The sequence below is a fragment of the Denticeps clupeoides genome, unplaced genomic scaffold (genome assembly GCF_900700375.1).
Source record: "Denticeps clupeoides unplaced genomic scaffold, fDenClu1.1, whole genome shotgun sequence".
Lineage (NCBI taxonomy): Eukaryota > Metazoa > Chordata > Actinopteri > Clupeiformes > Denticipitidae > Denticeps > Denticeps clupeoides.
The window spans coordinates 2,520-19,966 of NW_021629935.1; the positions used below are offsets into that span (position 1 = coordinate 2,520).

The window sequence follows — 17,447 nt, forward strand, 5'->3', positions numbered from 1 at the left end:
CACAAACTCTGTTGAAAATCTTGAACTTTAAACCAAAAGGGCTTTGAAAACATTATAAAGTGCGAAAACTCCCGCTTTACTGTCAAATTATGATGGAGAAAAGGCAAAAAAAAGCTAACAAAGCCATGTAAATACTTTCATTTTAAAAGTTTTTCAATAGTTAAAGCTTACAGCACCTGGTATTCCCAGGTAGTCTCCCATCCAAGTACTAACCAGGCCCAAGCCTTCATAGCTTCTGAGATCAGACAAGAATGGACATTCTTCAGCTGGTTTGTCCGTACACAATCTCTGCTTGAAAATCTTGAACTTTAAACCAAAGGGGCTTGAACACATATCAAAGAGTGAAAACTCCCGCTTTACTGTCAAATTATGATGGAGAAAAGGCAAAAAAAGCTAACAAAGCCATGTAAATACTTTCATTTTAAAAGTTTTTCAATAGTTAAAGCTTACAGCACCTGGTATTCCCAGGTAGTCTCCCATCCAAGTACTAACCAGGCCCAAGCCTTCTTAGCTTCTGAGATCAGACAAGATTGGGCAATCTTCTGCTGGCATGTCTGTAAGCAAACTCTGATTGAAAATCTTGGACTTTAAACAAAAGGGCTTTGAAAACATTATAAACTGCGAAAACTCCCGCTTTACTGTCAAATTATGATGGAGAAAAGGCAAAAAAAGCTAACAAAGCCATGTAAATACTTTCATTTTAAAAGTTTTTCAATAGTTAAAGCTTACAGCACCTGGTATTCCCAGGTAGTCTCCCATCCAAGTACTAACCAGGCCCAAGCCTTCATAGCTTCTGAGATCAGACAAGAATGGGCATTCTTCAGCTGGTTTGTCCGTACACAAACTCTGCTTGAAAATCTTGAACTTTAAACCAAAAGGGCTTTGAAAACATTATAAAGTGCGAAAACTCCCGCTTTACTGTCAAATTATGATGGAGAAAAGGCAAAAAAAGCTAACAAAGCCATGTTAATACTTTAATTTTAAAAGTTTTTCAATAGTTAAAGCTTACAGCACCTGGTATTCCCAGGTAGTCTCCCATCCAAGTACTAACCAGGCCCAAGCCTTCTTAGCTTCTGAGATCAAACAAGATTGGGCATTCTTCAGCTGGTTTGTCTGTACACAAACTCTGTTTGAAAATCTTGAACTTTAAACCAAAAGGGCTTTGAAAACATTATAAAGTGCGAAAACTCCCGCTTTACTGTCAAATTATGATGGAGAAAAGGCAAAAAAAAGCTAACAAAGCCATGTAAATACTTTCATTTTAAAAGTTTTTCAATAGTTAAAGCTTACAGCACCTGGTATTCCCAGGTAGTCTCCCATCCAAGTACTAACTAGGCCCAAGCCTTCATAGCTTCTGAGATCAGACAAGAATGGACATTCTTCAGCTGGTTTGTCCGTACACAGTCTCTGCTTGAAAATCTTGAACTTTAAACCAAAGGGGCTTGAACACATATCAAAGAGTGAAAACTCCCGCTTTACTGTCAAATTATGATGGAGAAAAGGCAAAAAAAGCTAACAAAGCCATGTAAATACTTTCATTTTAAAAGTTTTTCAATAGTTAAAGCTTACAGCACCTGGTATTCCCAGGTAGTCTCCCATCCAAGTACTAACCAGGCCCAAGCCTTCTTAGCTTCTGAGATCAGACAAGATTGGGCAATCTTCTGCTGGCATGTCTGTAAGCAAACTCTGCTTGAAAATCTTGGACTTTAAACAAAAGGGCTTTGAAAACATTATAAACTGCGAAAACTCCCGCTTTACTGTCAAATTATGATGGAGAAAAGGCAAAAAAAGCTAACAAAGCCATGTAAATACTTTCATTTTAAAAGTTTTTCAATAGTTAAAGCTTACAGCACCTGGTATTCCCAGGTAGTCTCCCATCCAAGTACTAACCAGGCCCAAGCCTTCATAGCTTCTGAGATCAGACAAGAATGGGCATTCTTCAGCTGGTTTGTCCGTACACAAACTCTGCTTGAAAATCTTGAACTTTAAACCAAAAGGGCTTTGAAAACATTATAAAGTGCGAAAACTCCCGCTTTACTGTCAAATTATGATGGAGAAAAGGCAAAAAAAGCTAAAAAAGCCATGTAAATACTTTAATTTTAAAAGTTTTTCAATAGTTAAAGCTTACAGCACCTGGTATTCCCAGGTAGTCTCCCATCCAAGTACTAACCAGGCCCAAGCCTTCTTAGCTTCTGAGATCAGACAAGATTGGGCATTCTTCAGCTGGTTTGTCTGTACACAATCTCTGCTTGAAAATCTTGAACTTTAAACCAAAGGGGCTTGAACACATATCAAAGAGTGAAAACTCCCGCTTTACTGTCAAATTATGATGGAGAAAAGGCAAAAAGTTGGAGTGGTAAGCTTTTATTTGCAATACAACAAATAAAGTGCACACCTTCTAGAGGCAATGCAATACTGGGTCGATGAATGGAGCGGATGGAGCAGGCCCTATTGCCAACTCCCTGTTCTAAAAATCCGCTTAATATGACATATCAGATATTAAATTGACATCAGGGTGCGTAGCACCTGAAAGCCGAGGGCTGGAAAATCCCACCTAATCGATTCAGCTCCAAGCCTGTGAATGATTGTTGTAGAGCACACACAGACAAAGAAACCTGAAGAGAAGTTTAAAAAAAAAAAAAAAGAAAAAAGGCGGGAAAACATATCAAAGAAAGAAAATACCCCTTAACTTACTTAAAAAAAGCTAACAAAGTGATGTAAATACATTCATTTTAAAAGTTTAACAATAGTTAAAGCTTACAGCACCTGGCATTCCCACGTAGTCTCCCAACCAAGTACTAACCAGGCCCAAGCCTTCTTAGCTTCTGAGATCAGACAAGATTGGGCAATCTTCTGCTGGCATGTCTGTAAGCAAACTCTGCTTGAAAATCTTGGACTTTAAACAAAAGGGCTTTGAAAACATTATAAACTGCGAAAACTCCCGCTTTACTGTCAAATTATGATGGAGAAAAGGCAAAAAAAGCTAACAAAGTGATGTAAATACTTTCATTTTAAAAGTTTAACAATAGTTAAAGCTTACAGCACCTGGTATTCCCAGGTAGTCTCCCATCCAAGTACTAACCAGGCCCAAGCCTTCATAGCTTCTGAGATCAGACAAGAATGGAAATTCTTCAGCTGGTTTGTCCGTACACAAACTCTGCTTGAAAATCTTGAACTTTAAACCAAAGGGGCTTGAACACATATCAAAGAGTGAAAACTCCCGCTTTACTGTCAAATTATGATGGAGAAAAGTTAAAAAAAGCTAACAAAGCCATGTAAATACTTTAATTTTAAAAGTTTTTCAATAGTTAAAGCTTACAGCACCTGGTATTCCCAGGTAGTCTCCCATCCAAGTACTAACCAGGCCCAAACCTTCTTAGCTTCTGAGATCAGACAAGATTGGGCATTCTTCAGCTGGTTTGTCTGTACACAATCTCTGCTTGAAAATCTTGAACTTTAAACCAAAGGGGCTTGAACACATATCAAAGAGTGAAAACTCCCGCTTTACTGTCAAATTATGATGGAGAAAAGGCAAAAAGTTGGAGTGGTAAGCTTTTATTTGCAATACAACAAATAAAGTGCACACCTTCTAGAGGCAATGCAATACTGGGTCGATGAATGGAGCGGATGGAGCAGGCCCTATTGCCAACTCCCTGTTCTAAAAATCCGCTTAATATGACATATCAGATATTAAATTGACATCAGGGTGCGTTGCACCTGAAGGCCGAGGGCTGGAAAATCCCACCTAATCGATTCAGCTCCAAGCCTGTGAATGATCGTTGTAGAGCACACACAGACAAAGAAACCTGAAGAGAAGTTTAAAAAAAAGAAAAAAGGCGGGAAAACAGATCAAAGAAAGAAAATACCCCTTAACTTACTTAAAAAAAGGTAACAAAGCCATGTAAATACTTTCATTTTAAAAGTTTTTCAATAGTTAAAGCTTACAGCACCTGGTATTCCCAGGTAGTCTCCCATCCAAGTACTAACCAGGCCCAAGCCTTCTTAGCTTCTGAGATCAGACAAGATTGGGCAATCTTCTGCTGGCATGTCTGTAAGCAAACTCTGCTTGAAAATCTTGGACTTTAAACAAAAGGGCTTTGAAAACATTATAAACTGCGAAAACTCCCGCTTTACTGTCAAATTATGATGGAGAAAAGGCAAAAAAGCTAACAAAGCCATGTAAATACTTTCATTTTAAAAGTTTTTCAATAGTTAAAGCTTACAGCACCTGGTATTCCCAGGTAGTCTCCCATCCAAGTACTAACCAGGCCCAAGCCTTCATAGCTTCTGAGATCAGACAAGAATGGGCATTCTTCAGCTGGTTTGTCCGTACACAAACTCTGCTTGAAAATCTTGAACTTTAAACCAAAAGGGCTTTGAAAACATTATAAAGTGCGAAAACTCCCGCTTTACTGTCAAATTATGATGGAGAAAAGGCAAAAAAAGCTAACAAAGCCATGTTAATACTTTAATTTTAAAAGTTTTTCAATAGTTAAAGCTTACAGCACCTGGTATTCCCAGGTAGTCTCCCATCCAAGTACTAACCAGGCCCAAGCCTTCTTAGCTTCTGAGATCAAACAAGATTGGGCATTCTTCAGCTGGTTTGTCTGTACACAAACTCTGCTTGAAAATCTTGAACTTTAAACCAAAAGGGCTTTGAAAACATTATAAAGTGCGAAAACTCCCGCTTTACTGTCAAATTATGATGGAGAAAAGGCAAAAAAAAGCTAACAAAGCCATGTAAATACTTTCATTTTAAAAGTTTTTCAATAGTTAAAGCTTACAGCACCTGGTATTCCCAGGTAGTCTCCCATCCAAGTACTAACCAGGCCCAAGCCTTCATAGCTTCTGAGATCAGACAAGAATGGACATTCTTCAGCTGGTTTGTCCGTACACAATCTCTGCTTGAAAATCTTGAACTTTAAACCAAAGGGGCTTGAACACATATCAAAGAGTGAAAACTCCCGCTTTACTGTCAAATTATGATGGAGAAAAGGCAAAAAAAGCTAACAAAGCCATGTAAATACTTTCATTTTAAAAGTTTTTCAATAGTTAAAGCTTACAGCACCTGGTATTCCCAGGTAGTCTCCCATCCAAGTACTAACCAGGCCCAAGCCTTCTTAGCTTCTGAGATCAGACAAGATTGGGCAATCTTCTGCTGGTTTGTCTGTAAGCAAACTCTGCTTGAAAATCTTGGACTTTAAACAAAAGGGCTTTGAAAACATTATAAACTGCGAAAACTCCCGCTTTACTGTCAAATTATGATGGAGAAAAGGCAAAAAAAGCTAACAAAGCCATGTAAATACTTTCATTTTAAAAGTTTTTCAATAGTTAAAGCTTACAGCACCTGGTATTCCCAGGTAGTCTCCCATCCAAGTACTAACCAGGCCCAAGCCTTCATAGCTTCTGAGATCAGACAAGAATGGGCATTCTTCAGCTGTTTTGTCCGTACACAAACTCTGCTTGAAAATCTTGAACTTTAAACCAAAAGGGCTTTGAAAACATTATAAAGTGCGAAAACTCCCGCTTTACTGTCAAATTATGATGGAGAAAAGGCAAAAAAAGCTAAAAAAGCCATGTAAATACTTTCATTTTAAAAGTTTTTCAATAGTTAAAGCTTACAGCACCTGGTATTCCCAGGTAGTCTCCCATCCAAGTACTAACCAGGCCCAAGCCTTCTTAGCTTCTGAGATCAGACAAGATTGGGCATTCTTCAGCTGGTTTGTCTGTACACAATCTCTGCTTGAAAATCTTGAACTTTAAACCAAAGGGGCTTGAACACATATCAAAGAGTGAAAACTCCCGCTTTACTGTCAAATTATGATGGAGAAAAGGCAAAAAGTTGGAGTGGTAAGCTTTTATTTGCAATACAACAAATAAAGTGCACACCTTCTAGAGGCAATGCAATACTGGGTCGATGAATGGAGCGGATGGAGCAGGCCCTATTGCCAACTCCCTGTTCTAAAAATCCGCTTAATATGACATATCAGATATTAAATTGACATCAGGGTGCGTAGCACCTGAAAGCCGAGGGCTGGAAAATCCCACCTAATCGATTCAGCTCCAAGCCTGTGAATGATCGTTGTAGAGCACACACAGACAAAGAAACCTGAAGAGAAGTTTAAAAAAAAAAAAAAAAAAAAAAAGAAAAAAGGCGGGAAAACATATCAAAGAAAGAAAATACCCATTAACTTACTTAAAAAAAGCTAAAAAAGTGATGTAAATACATTCATTTTAAAAGTTTAACAATAGTTAAAGCTTACAGCACCTGGCATTCCCACGTAGTCTCCCAACCAAGTACTAACCAGGCCCAAGCCTTCTTAGCTTCTGAGATCAGACAAGATTGGGCAATTTTCTGCTGGCATGTCTGTAAGCAAACTCTGCTTGAAAATCTTGGACTTTAAACAAAAGGGCTTTGAAAACATTATAAACTGCGAAAACTCCCGCTTTACTGTCAAATTATGATGGAGAAAAGGCAAAAAAAAGCTAACAAAGCCATGTAAATACTTTCATTTTAAAAGTTTAACAATAGTTAAAGCTTACAGCACCTGGTATTCCCAGGTAGTCTCCCATCCAAGTACTAACCAGGCCCAAGCCTTCTTAGCTTCTGAGATCAAACAAGATTGGGCATTCTTCAGCTGGTTTGTCTGTACACAAACTCTGCTTGAAAATCTTGAACTTTAAACCAAAAGGGCTTTGAAAACATTATAAAGTGCGAAAACTCCCGCTTTACTGTCAAATTATGATGGAGAAAAAGCAAAAAAAGCTAACAAAGCCATGTAAATACTTTCTTTTTACAAGTTTTTCAATAGTTAAAGCTTCTAGCACCTGGTATTCCCAGGTAGTCTCCCATCCAAGTACTAAACAGGCCCAAGCCTTCATAGCTTCTGAGATCAGACAAGAATGGGCATTCTTCAGCTGGTTTGTCTGTACACAAACTCTGCTTGAAAATCTTGAACTGTAAACCAAAAGGGCTTTGAAAACATTATAAAGTGCGAAAACTCCCGCTTTACTGTCAAATTATGATGGAGAAAAGGCAAAAAAAGCTAACAAAGCCATGTAAATACTTTCATTTTAAAAGTTTTTCAATAGTTAAAGCTTACAGCACCTGGCATTCCCACGTAGTCTCCCAACCAAGTACTAACCAGGCCCAAGCCTTCTTAGCTTCTGAGATCAGACAAGATTGGGCAATCTTCTGCTGGCATGTCTGTAAGCAAACTCTACTTGAAATTCTTGGACTTTAAACAAAAGGGCTTTGAAAACATTATAAACTGCGAAAACTCCCGCTTTACTCTCAAATTATGATGGAGAAAAGGCAAAAAAAGCTAACAAAGTGATGTGAATACTTTCATTTTAAAAGTTTAACAATAGTTAAAGCTTACAGCACCTGGTATTCCCAGGTAGTCTCCCATCCAAGTACTAACCAGGCCCAAGCATTCTTAGCTTCTGAGATCAAACAAGATTGGGCATTCTTCAGCTGGTTTGTCTGTACACAAACTCTGCTTGAAAATCTTGAACTTTAAACCAAAAGGGCTTTGAAAACATTATAAAGTGCGAAAACTCCCGCTTTACTGTCAAATTATGATGGAGAAAAGGCAAAAAGTTGGAGTGGTAAGCTTTTATTTGCAATACAACAAATAAAGTGCACACCTTCTAGAGGCAATGCAATACTGGGTCGATGAATGGAGCGGATGGAGCAGGCCCTATTGCCAACTCCCTTTTCTAAAAATCCGCTTAATATGACATATCAGATATTAAATTGACATCAGGGTGCGTAGCACCTGAAGGCCGAGGGCTGGAAAATCCCACCTAATCGATTCAGCTCCAAGCCTGTGAATGATCGTTGTAGAGCACACACAGACAAAGAAACCTGAAGAGATGTTTAGAAAAAAAAAAAAAAAAAAAAAGGTGGGAAAACATATCAAAGAAAGAAAACACCCCTTAACTTACTTAAAAAAAGGTAACAAAGTCATGTAAATACTTTCATTTTAAAAGTTTAAACATAGTTAAAGCTTACAGCACCTGGCATTCCCACGTAGTCTCCCATCCAAGTACTAACCAGGCCCAAGCCTTCTTAGCTTCTGAGATCAGACAAGATTGGGCAATCTTCTGCTGGCATGTCTGTAAGCAAACTCTGCTTGAAAATCTTGGACTTTAAACAAAAGGGCTTTGAAAACATTATAAACTGCGAAAACTCCCGCTTTACTGTCAAATTATGATGGAGAAAAGGCAAAAAAGCTAACAAAGCCATGTAAATACTTTCATTTTAAACATTTTTCAATAGTTAAAGCTTACAGCACCTGGTATTCCCAGGTAGTCTCCCATCCAAGTACTAACCAGGCCCAAGCCTTCTTAGCTTCTGAGATCAAACAAGATTGGGCATTCTTCAGCTGGTTTGTCCGTACACAAACTCTGCTTGAAAATCTTTAACTTTAAACCAAAGGGGCTTGAACACATATCAAAGAGTGAAAACTCCCGCTTTACTGTCAAATTATGATGGAGAAAAGGCAAAAAAAGCTAACAAAGCCATGTAAATACTTTCATTTTTAAAGTTTTTCAATAGTTAAAGCTTACAGCACCTGGTATTCCCAGGTAGTCTCCCATCCAAGTACTAACCAGGCCCAAGCCTTCTTAGCTTCTGAGGTCAGACAAGATTGGGCATTCTTCAGCTGGTTTGTCTGTACACAATCTCTGCTTGAAAATCTTGAACTTTAAACCAAAGGGGCTTGAACACATATCAAAGAGTGAAAACTCCCGCTTTACTGTCAAATTATGATGGAGAAAAGGCAAAAAGTTGGAGTGGTAAGCTTTTATTTGCAATACAACAAATAAAGTGCACACCTTCTAGAGGCAATGCAATACTGGGTCGATGAATGGAGCGGATGGAGCAGGCCCTATTGCCAACTCCCTGTTCTAAAAATCCGCTTAATATGACATATCAGATATTAAATTGACATCAGGGTGCGTTGCACCTGAAGGCCGAGGGCTGGAAAATCCCACCTAATCGATTCAGCTCCAAGCCTGTGAATGATCGTTGTAGAGCACACACAGACAAAGAAACCTGAAGAGAAGTTTAAAAAAAAAAAAAAAGGTGGGAAAACATATCAAAGAAAGAAAACACCCCTTAACTTACTTAAAAAAAGGTAACAAAGTCATGTAAATACTTTCATTTTAAAAGTTTAAACATAGTTAAAGCTTACAGCACCTGGCATTCCCACGTAGTCTCCCATCCAAGTACTAACCAGGCCCAAGCCTTCTTAGCTTCTGAGATCAGACAAGATTGGGCAATCTTCTGCTGGCATGTCTGTAAGCAAACTCTGCTTGAAAATCTTGGACTTTAAACAAAAGGGCTTTGAAAACATTATAAACTGCGAAAACTCCCGCTTTACTGTCAAATTATGATGGAGAAAAGGCAAAAAAGCTAACAAAGCCATGTAAATACTTTCATTTTAAACATTTTTCAATAGTTAAAGCTTACAGCACCTGGTATTCCCAGGTAGTCTCCCATCCAAGTACTAACCAGGCCCAAGCCTTCTTAGCTTCTGAGATCAAACAAGATTGGGCATTCTTCAGCTGGTTTGTCCGTACACAAACTCTGCTTGAAAATCTTTAACTTTAAACCAAAGGGGCTTGAACACATATCAAAGAGTGAAAACTCCCGCTTTACTGTCAAATTATGATGGAGAAAAGGCAAAAAAAGCTAACAAAGCCATGTAAATACTTTCATTTTAAAGTTTTTCAATAGTTAAAGCTTACAGCACCTGGTATTCCCAGGTAGTCTCCCATCCAAGTACTAACCAGGCCCAAGCCTTCTTAGCTTCTGAGGTCAGACAAGATTGGGCATTCTTCAGCTGGTTTGTCTGTACACAATCTCTGCTTGAAAATCTTGAACTTTAAACCAAAGGGGCTTGAACACATATCAAAGAGTGAAAACTCCCGCTTTACTGTCAAATTATGATGGAGAAAAGGCAAAAAGTTGGAGTGGTAAGCTTTTATTTGCAATACAACAAATAAAGTGCACACCTTCTAGAGGCAATGCAATACTGGGTCGATGAATGGAGCGGATGGAGCAGGCCCTATTGCCAACTCCCTGTTCTAAAAATCCGCTTAATATGACATATCAGATATTAAATTGACATCAGGGTGCGTTGCACCTGAAGGCCGAGGGCTGGAAAATCCCACCTAATCGATTCAGCTCCAAGCCTGTGAATGATCGTTGTAGAGCACACACAGACAAAGAAACCTGAAGAGAAGTTTAAAAAAAAGAAAAAAGGCGGGAAAACATATCAAAGAAAGAAAAAACCCCTTAACTTACTTAAAAAAAGCTAACAAAGTGATGTAAATACTTTCATTTTAAAAGTTTAACAATAGTTAAAGCTTACAGCACCTGGCATTCCCACGTAGTCTCCCATCCAAGTACTAACTAGGCCCAAGCCTTCTTAGCTTCTGAGATCAGACAAGATTGGGCAATCTTCTGCTGGCATGTCTGTAAGCAAACTCTGCTTGAAAATCTTGGACTTTAAACAAAAGGGCTTTGAAAACATTATAAACTGCGAAAACTCCCGCTTTACTGTCAAATTATGATGGAGAAAAGGCAAAAAAAGCTAACAAAGCCATGTAAATACTTTCATTTTAAAAGTTTTTCAATAGTTAAAGCTTACAGCACCTGGTATTCCCAGGTAGTCTCCCATCCAAGTACTAACCATGCCCAAGCCTTCTTAGCTTCTGAGATCAAACAAGATTGGGCATTCTTCAGCTGGTTTGTCTGTACACAAACTCTGTTTGAAAATCTTGAACTTTAAACCAAAAGGGCTTTGAAAACATTATAAAGTGCGAAAACTCCCGCTTTACTGTCAAATTATGATGGAGAAAAGGCAAAAAAAAGCTAACAAAGCCATGTAAATACTTTCATTTTAAAAGTTTTTCAATAGTTAAAGCTTACAGCACCTGGTATTCCCAGGTAGTCTCCCATCCAAGTACTAACCAGGCCCAAGCCTTCATAGCTTCTGAGATCAGACAAGAATGGACATTCTTCAGCTGGTTTGTCCGTACACAATCTCTGCTTGAAAATCTTGAACTTTAAACCAAAGGGGCTTGAACACATATCAAAGAGTGAAAACTCCCGCTTTACTGTCAAATTATGATGGAGAAAAGGCAAAAAAAGCTAACAAAGCCATGTAAATACTTTCATTTTAAAAGTTTTTCAATAGTTAAAGCTTACAGCACCTGGTATTCCCAGGTAGTCTCCCATCCAAGTACTAACCAGGCCCAAGACTTCTTAGCTTCTGAGATCAGACAAGATTGGGCATTCTTCAGCTGGTTTGTCTGTACACAAACTCTGCTTGAAAATCTTGAACTTTAAACCAAAGGGGCTTGAACACATATCAAAGAGTGAAAACTCCCGCTTTACTGTCAAATTATGATGGAGAAAAGTTAAAAAAAAGCTAACAAAGCCATGTAAATACTTTCATTTTAAAAGTTTTTCAATAGTTAAAGCTTACAGCACCTGGTATTCCCAGGTAGTCTCCCATCCAAGTACTAACCAGGCCCATGCCTTCTTAGCTTCTGAGATCAGACAAGATTGGGCAATCTTCTGCTGGCATGTCTGTAAGCAAACTCTGATTGAAAATCTTGGACTTTAAACAAAAGGGCTTTGAAAACATTATAAACTGCGAAAACTCCCGCTTTACTGTCAAATTATGATGGAGAAAAGGCAAAAAAAGCTAACAAAGCCATGTAAATACTTTCATTTTAAAAGTTTTTCAATAGTTAAAGCTTACAGCACCTGGTATTCCCAGGTAGTCTCCCATCCAAGTACTAACCAGGCCCAAGCCTTCATAGCTTCTGAGATCAGACAAGAATGGGCATTCTTCAGCTGGTTTGTCCGTACACAAACTCTGCTTGAAAATCTTGAACTTTAAACCAAAAGGGCTTTGAAAACATTATAAAGTGCGAAAACTCCCGCTTTACTGTCAAATTATGATGGAGAAAAGGCAAAAAAAGCTAAAAAAGCCATGTAAATACTTTCATTTTAAAAGTTTTTCAATAGTTAAAGCTTACAGCACCTGGTATTCCCAGGTAGTCTCCCATCCAAGTACTAACCAGGCCCAAGCCTTCTTAGCTTCTGAGATCAGACAAGATTGGGCATTCTTCAGCTGGTTTGTCTGTATACAATCTCTGCTTGAAAATCTTGAACTTTAAACCAAAGGGGCTTGAACACATATCAAAGAGTGAAAACTCCCGCTTTACTGTCAAATTATGATGGAGAAAAGGCAAAAAGTTGGAGTGGTAAGCTTTTATTTGCAATACAACAAATAAAGTGCACACCTTCTAGAGGCAATGCAATACTGGGTCGATGAATGGAGCGGATGGAGCAGGCCCTATTGCCAACTCCCTGTTCTAAAAATCCGCTTAATATGACATATCAGATATTAAATTGACATCAGGGTGCGTAGCACCTGAAGGCCGAGGGCTGGAAAATCCCACCTAATCGATTCAGCTCCAAGCCTGTGAATGATCGTTGTAGAGCACACACAGACAAAGAAACCTGAAGAGAAGTTTAAAAAAAAAAAAAAAAGAAAAAAGGCGGGAAAACATATCAAAGAAAGAAAAAACCCCTTAACTTACTTAAAAAAAGCTAACAAAGTGATGTAAATACTTTCATTTTAAAAGTTTAACAATAGTTAAAGCTTACAGCACCTGGCATTCCCACGTAGTCTCCCATCCAAGTACTAACCAGGCACAAGCCTTCTTAGCTTCTGAGATCAGACAAGATTGGGCAATCTTCTGCTGGCATGTCTGTAAGCAAACTCTGCTTGAAAATCTTGGACTTTAAACAAAAGGGCTTTGAAAACATTATAAAGTGCGAAAACTCCCGCTTTACTGTCAAATTATGATGGAGAAAAGGCAAAAAAAGCTAACAAAGCCATGTAAATACTTTCATTTTAAAAGTTTTTCAATAGTTAAAGCTTACACCACCTGGTATTCCCAGGTAGTCTCCCATCCAAGTACTAACCAGGCCCAAGCCTTCTTAGCTTCTGAGATCAAACAAGATTGGGCATTCTTTAGCTGGTTTGTCTGTACACAAACTCTGCTTGAAAATCTTAAACTTTAAACCAAAAGGGCTTTGAAAACATTATAAAGTGCGAAAACTCCCGCTTTACTGTCAAATTATGATGGAGAAAAGGCAAAAAAAGCTAACAAAGCCATGTAAATACTTTCATTTTAAAAGTTTTTCAATAGTTAAAGCTTACACCACCTGGTATTCCCAGGTAGTCTCCCATCCAAGTACTAACCAGGCCCAAGCCTTCTTAGCTTCTGAGAGCAAACAAGATTGGGCATTCTTTAGCTGGTTTGTCTGTACACAAACTCTGCTTGAAAATCTTAAACTTTAAACCAAAAGGGCTTTGAAAACATTATAAAGTGCGAAAACTCCCGCTTTACTGTCAAATTATGATGGAGAAAAGGCAAAAAAAGCTAACAAAGCCATGTAAATACTTTCATTTTAAAAGTTTTTCAATAGTTAAAGCTTACAGCACCTGGTATTCCCAGGTAGTCTCCCATCCAAGTACTAACCAGGCCCAAGCCTTCTTAGCTTCTGAGATCAAACAAGATTGGGCATTCTTCAGCTGGTTTGTCCGTACACAAACTCTGCTTGAAAATCTTGAACTTTAAACCAAAGGGGCTTGAACACATATCAAAGAGTGAAAACTCCCGCTTTACTGTCAAATTATGATGGAGAAAAGTTAAAAAAAGCTAACAAAGCCATGTAAATACTTTCATTTTAAAAGTTTTTCAATAGTTAAAGCTTACAGCACCTGGTATTCCCACGTAGTCTCCCATCCAAGTACTAACCAGGCCCAAGGCTTCTTAGCTTCTGAGATCAGACAAGATTGGGCATTCTTCAGCTGGTTTGTCTGTACACAAACTCTGCTTGAAAATCTTGAACTTTAAACCAAAGGGGCTTGAACACATATAAAAGAGTGAAAACTCCCGCTTTACTGTCAAATTATGATGGAGAAAAGGCAAAAAGTTGGAGTGGTAAGCTTTTATTTGCAATACAACAAATAAAGTGCACACCTTCTAGAGGCAATGCAATACTGGGTCGATGAATGGAGCGGATGGAGCAGGCCCTATTGCCAACTCCCTGTTCTAAAAATCCGCTTAATATGACATATCAGATATTAAATTGACATCAGGGTGCGTAGCACCTGAAGGCCGAGGGCTGGAAAATCCCACCTAATCGATTCAGCTCCAAGCCTGTGAATGATCGTTGTAGAGCACACACAGACAAAGAAACCTGAAGAGAAGTTTAAAAAAAAAAAAAAAAAGAAAAAAGGCGGGAAAACATATCAAAGAAAGAAAATACCCCTTAACTTACTTAAAAAAAGGTAACAAAGTGATGTAAATACTTTCATTTTAAAAGTTTAACAACAGTTAAAGCTTACAGCACCTGGCATTCCCACGTAGTCTCCCATCCAAGTACTAACCAGGCCCAAGCCTTCTTAGCTTCTGAGATCAGACAAGATTGGGCAATCTTCTGCTGGCATGTCTGTAAGCAAACTCTGCTTGAAAATCTTGGACTTTAAACCAAAGGGGCTTGAACACATATCAAAGAGTGAAAACTCCCGCTTTACTGTCAAATTATGATGGAGAAAAGTTAAAAAAAGCTAACAAAGCCATGTAAATACTTTCATTTTAAAAGTTTTTCAATAGTTAAAGCTTACAGCACCTGGTATTCCCAGGTAGTCTCCCATCCAAGTACTAACCAGGCCCAAGCCTTCTTAGCTTCTGAGATCAGACAAGATTGGGCATTCTTCAGCTGGTTTGTCTGTACACAAACTCTGCTTGAAAATCTTGAACTTTAAACCAAAGGGGCTTGAACACATATCAAAGAGTGAAAACTCCCGCTTTACTGTCAAATTATGATGGAGAAAAGGCAAAAAGTTGGAGTGGTAAGCTTTTATTTGCAATACAACAAATAAAGTGCAAGTAGTAGTAATAATTATATACTTTATGTCAAAAATGATTGATGGCATATCTGTATGAGGAAAAAGCGCGTGATTTATGACCATCTACCCTTCTACATTCTCCCCTTCTCCACTGGACAGTGGACACTGTGCGCGTAATTTATGGCCTTCCCCCTTTCAGCCTTCTCCATCGGACCCTGCGCGTAATTTATGACCTCCTTCCATCCTTCCCCCTTCGGACATCTGTTATGTAAGACAAGTATGTTCCCGCGATGTCCATTCTTACATAAACACTTAGACAGGTTTTAAAAACAGATGTCTTACCACTTTGTTTACAAACTATGGCTGTTGTGGAGGTGTTATAAGCCAGCATACCATTACCTCTTTCTCGCAAACACTGAATCAACGTGTGACATACAATCTCACACACACCTTAGAACGTTCTTTTAAAACAGAAACCTTATTTTAAGTGTATGGTTTTACTCAACTACTGTTTCAGTGTTTAACACGTTCAAACACAATACTTACACAGACTTATTTTAAAATACAAACGCATACTCTATTCATATACTGACTGAAATATGGTAGAACCCCCATTTTGTATGTAGGAAGTATCACAGCACCTTCAGGACATACTCTATCGCTCTCTCCCATGTGACGCATTACAGATGTCATATACACTTAGACTAACTTTTAAAACAGATTTCTTATCACTTATTTACAACTACGGCCATTGCTGATGGCTTATGCCCCATTTCTCCCAATGACATCCCTTTCCCCACGCACATCCCTCCCCGGGTTCATCACACATTCTTCCCCGACACCTAGCAGAGTCTCATATTGACACACACACACACACACACACACACACACACACACACACACACACACACAGACCAAAACAGAAACCTTATTTAAATGATATATGTTTTAAAAAACTGTTTCTAGTTAAAGAAAAACTATTTTGGCTTCAAACAATGTTAATTTCATACCCCTACTGTTAAAATAAATGAAACCGTTTTATGATTTCCCTCACCCACACACACACACACACACACACACACACACACACACACACACACACAGACCCCTAGCACATCCTCCAACAAAGCTTTTTAACACCTAACGCAACATATGTTTTTACAACGTGAGTCATCTGGTTTCACCATTCTCGCAAACACCGAATCACGTGGGACTTACAAATCTCACGTGCGCACACACACACAGAGGCCTATTTAACAAGAGAGGCCCACGAGGTCTTCATTCAAACGGTTCGACATCGCAAGGATCATCACCGGTTATGGACTCTCAGTAAGTTTTTCATAACACATAAACTATAAGTCTTGTTACAACGTATGTGTGTGTTTTATTTATTTATTTGTTAATAGGTGTAACTTTTCTGTAGAACCACTCGAAGGACCATCAAACCTGGCGTGTTTTGAAACACCGGGGTTCGAAAGTCTATGGACCGAGGGTTTTGGTGCGGGTGATTCTGAACCACAAATTTCATACCAAGGTAATTGTAAAAACCACAGATCCTACTAATAATAATACCACTACATAGTTGTGAGTGTGTGTTTTTGACCGTGTATGCATTCTAATAGCAGAACATTATCCAAATTACAACGTTGTAACCGAGGATGTTGGATGCTCAGCCGACAGTTTAGGTAATATATTTATGACTATCTAATACGGTTTTTATGAAATTTTCATCATATGGTTGTGATTGTAATATCTCTCGTTCTGTACAGCAACCATCAGACAACTAGTGGACACCATTCCTAAGCCACGCGTTGATAATACAGGGGTCGACAAGCCGTCAGGTCGGAAGGCTACACGCAAACGCAAGCACCTAGCTCCCGTGGTGGATCTGTGCGTGGAAAAGGCACAAAAACATATGGTGAAAAAGCCGCAAGGTGTGTATTACATATGTTTTAACACAATTTATTATTATTTTAATAAAATATTGACAATCAGGTTTGATAAAACTATCAGGAAAGAAGACGAAAACAGCTTTCAAGCTCCCGGAAAAGCCAGAAGGTGTGTATTTACATGGTTTTAACGCAATCGTTATTTTAATGAAATATTAATTTTAACATCGTGTGATTTTGTTACAGGTAGAACCCCCGTAAACGTTGATCTCGACTTTGTCACCGACTGGACCAACGCGGATTACAAAGCGTGGGATGCTGTAGATTTTGCCAGATCAGACATCGCTACGCAAACAGAACCAAACCACATCGACCCACAGAGGTACCGGCGGTTTTCTAATCATTCTGAATGCTGTGTATGCCTTAAACAGGTATTAGATAACATTGTTAAGGTGTATGACTTGCAAGAAAAGTTGATTAGTACTGTGGGGATTATAGCCAAAGCTGTAGAACATACATCAGATCTGAAGCGTGTTGATTGGTCATCGTTATCAACGGTTTTGTTGCGTTTAAGTGGCATTTCACGTGTGTAAGGGGTGTTTTAAAC

At 38.6% G+C, this 17,447-nt stretch overlaps 25 pseudogenes; all 25 read right to left on the minus strand.

Moving 5' to 3' along the window:
- Positions 1-443: 443 nt before the first annotated feature.
- LOC114777704 (uncharacterized) lies at positions 444-562 on the minus strand (annotated as a pseudogene).
- Positions 563-1,002: 440 nt separating this feature from the next.
- Positions 1,003-1,121, minus strand: LOC114777719 (uncharacterized; annotated as a pseudogene).
- A 441-nt stretch (positions 1,122-1,562) lies between these two features.
- LOC114777715 (uncharacterized) lies at positions 1,563-1,681 on the minus strand (annotated as a pseudogene).
- Positions 1,682-2,121: 440 nt separating this feature from the next.
- On the minus strand, positions 2,122-2,240 carry LOC114777706 (uncharacterized; annotated as a pseudogene).
- Positions 2,241-2,754: 514 nt separating this feature from the next.
- On the minus strand, positions 2,755-2,873 carry LOC114777737 (uncharacterized; annotated as a pseudogene).
- A 439-nt stretch (positions 2,874-3,312) lies between these two features.
- LOC114777742 (uncharacterized) lies at positions 3,313-3,431 on the minus strand (annotated as a pseudogene).
- Positions 3,432-3,938: 507 nt separating this feature from the next.
- Positions 3,939-4,057, minus strand: LOC114777726 (uncharacterized; annotated as a pseudogene).
- A 439-nt stretch (positions 4,058-4,496) lies between these two features.
- LOC114777720 (uncharacterized) lies at positions 4,497-4,615 on the minus strand (annotated as a pseudogene).
- A 441-nt stretch (positions 4,616-5,056) lies between these two features.
- LOC114777743 (uncharacterized) lies at positions 5,057-5,175 on the minus strand (annotated as a pseudogene).
- Positions 5,176-5,615: 440 nt separating this feature from the next.
- On the minus strand, positions 5,616-5,734 carry LOC114777707 (uncharacterized; annotated as a pseudogene).
- Positions 5,735-6,256: 522 nt separating this feature from the next.
- On the minus strand, positions 6,257-6,375 carry LOC114777710 (uncharacterized; annotated as a pseudogene).
- A 161-nt stretch (positions 6,376-6,536) lies between these two features.
- On the minus strand, positions 6,537-6,655 carry LOC114777721 (uncharacterized; annotated as a pseudogene).
- Positions 6,656-7,096: 441 nt separating this feature from the next.
- On the minus strand, positions 7,097-7,215 carry LOC114777739 (uncharacterized; annotated as a pseudogene).
- A 160-nt stretch (positions 7,216-7,375) lies between these two features.
- LOC114777733 (uncharacterized) lies at positions 7,376-7,494 on the minus strand (annotated as a pseudogene).
- A 516-nt stretch (positions 7,495-8,010) lies between these two features.
- LOC114777716 (uncharacterized) lies at positions 8,011-8,129 on the minus strand (annotated as a pseudogene).
- A 159-nt stretch (positions 8,130-8,288) lies between these two features.
- On the minus strand, positions 8,289-8,407 carry LOC114777712 (uncharacterized; annotated as a pseudogene).
- Positions 8,408-8,567: 160 nt separating this feature from the next.
- LOC114777728 (uncharacterized) lies at positions 8,568-8,686 on the minus strand (annotated as a pseudogene).
- Positions 8,687-9,193: 507 nt separating this feature from the next.
- On the minus strand, positions 9,194-9,312 carry LOC114777717 (uncharacterized; annotated as a pseudogene).
- A 159-nt stretch (positions 9,313-9,471) lies between these two features.
- LOC114777713 (uncharacterized) lies at positions 9,472-9,590 on the minus strand (annotated as a pseudogene).
- A 159-nt stretch (positions 9,591-9,749) lies between these two features.
- Positions 9,750-9,868, minus strand: LOC114777730 (uncharacterized; annotated as a pseudogene).
- A 1,626-nt stretch (positions 9,869-11,494) lies between these two features.
- Positions 11,495-11,613, minus strand: LOC114777709 (uncharacterized; annotated as a pseudogene).
- Positions 11,614-12,053: 440 nt separating this feature from the next.
- LOC114777705 (uncharacterized) lies at positions 12,054-12,172 on the minus strand (annotated as a pseudogene).
- Positions 12,173-13,526: 1,354 nt separating this feature from the next.
- LOC114777714 (uncharacterized) lies at positions 13,527-13,645 on the minus strand (annotated as a pseudogene).
- Positions 13,646-14,440: 795 nt separating this feature from the next.
- Positions 14,441-14,559, minus strand: LOC114777718 (uncharacterized; annotated as a pseudogene).
- A 160-nt stretch (positions 14,560-14,719) lies between these two features.
- LOC114777708 (uncharacterized) lies at positions 14,720-14,838 on the minus strand (annotated as a pseudogene).
- Between the last annotated feature and the right edge of the window lie 2,609 nt (positions 14,839-17,447).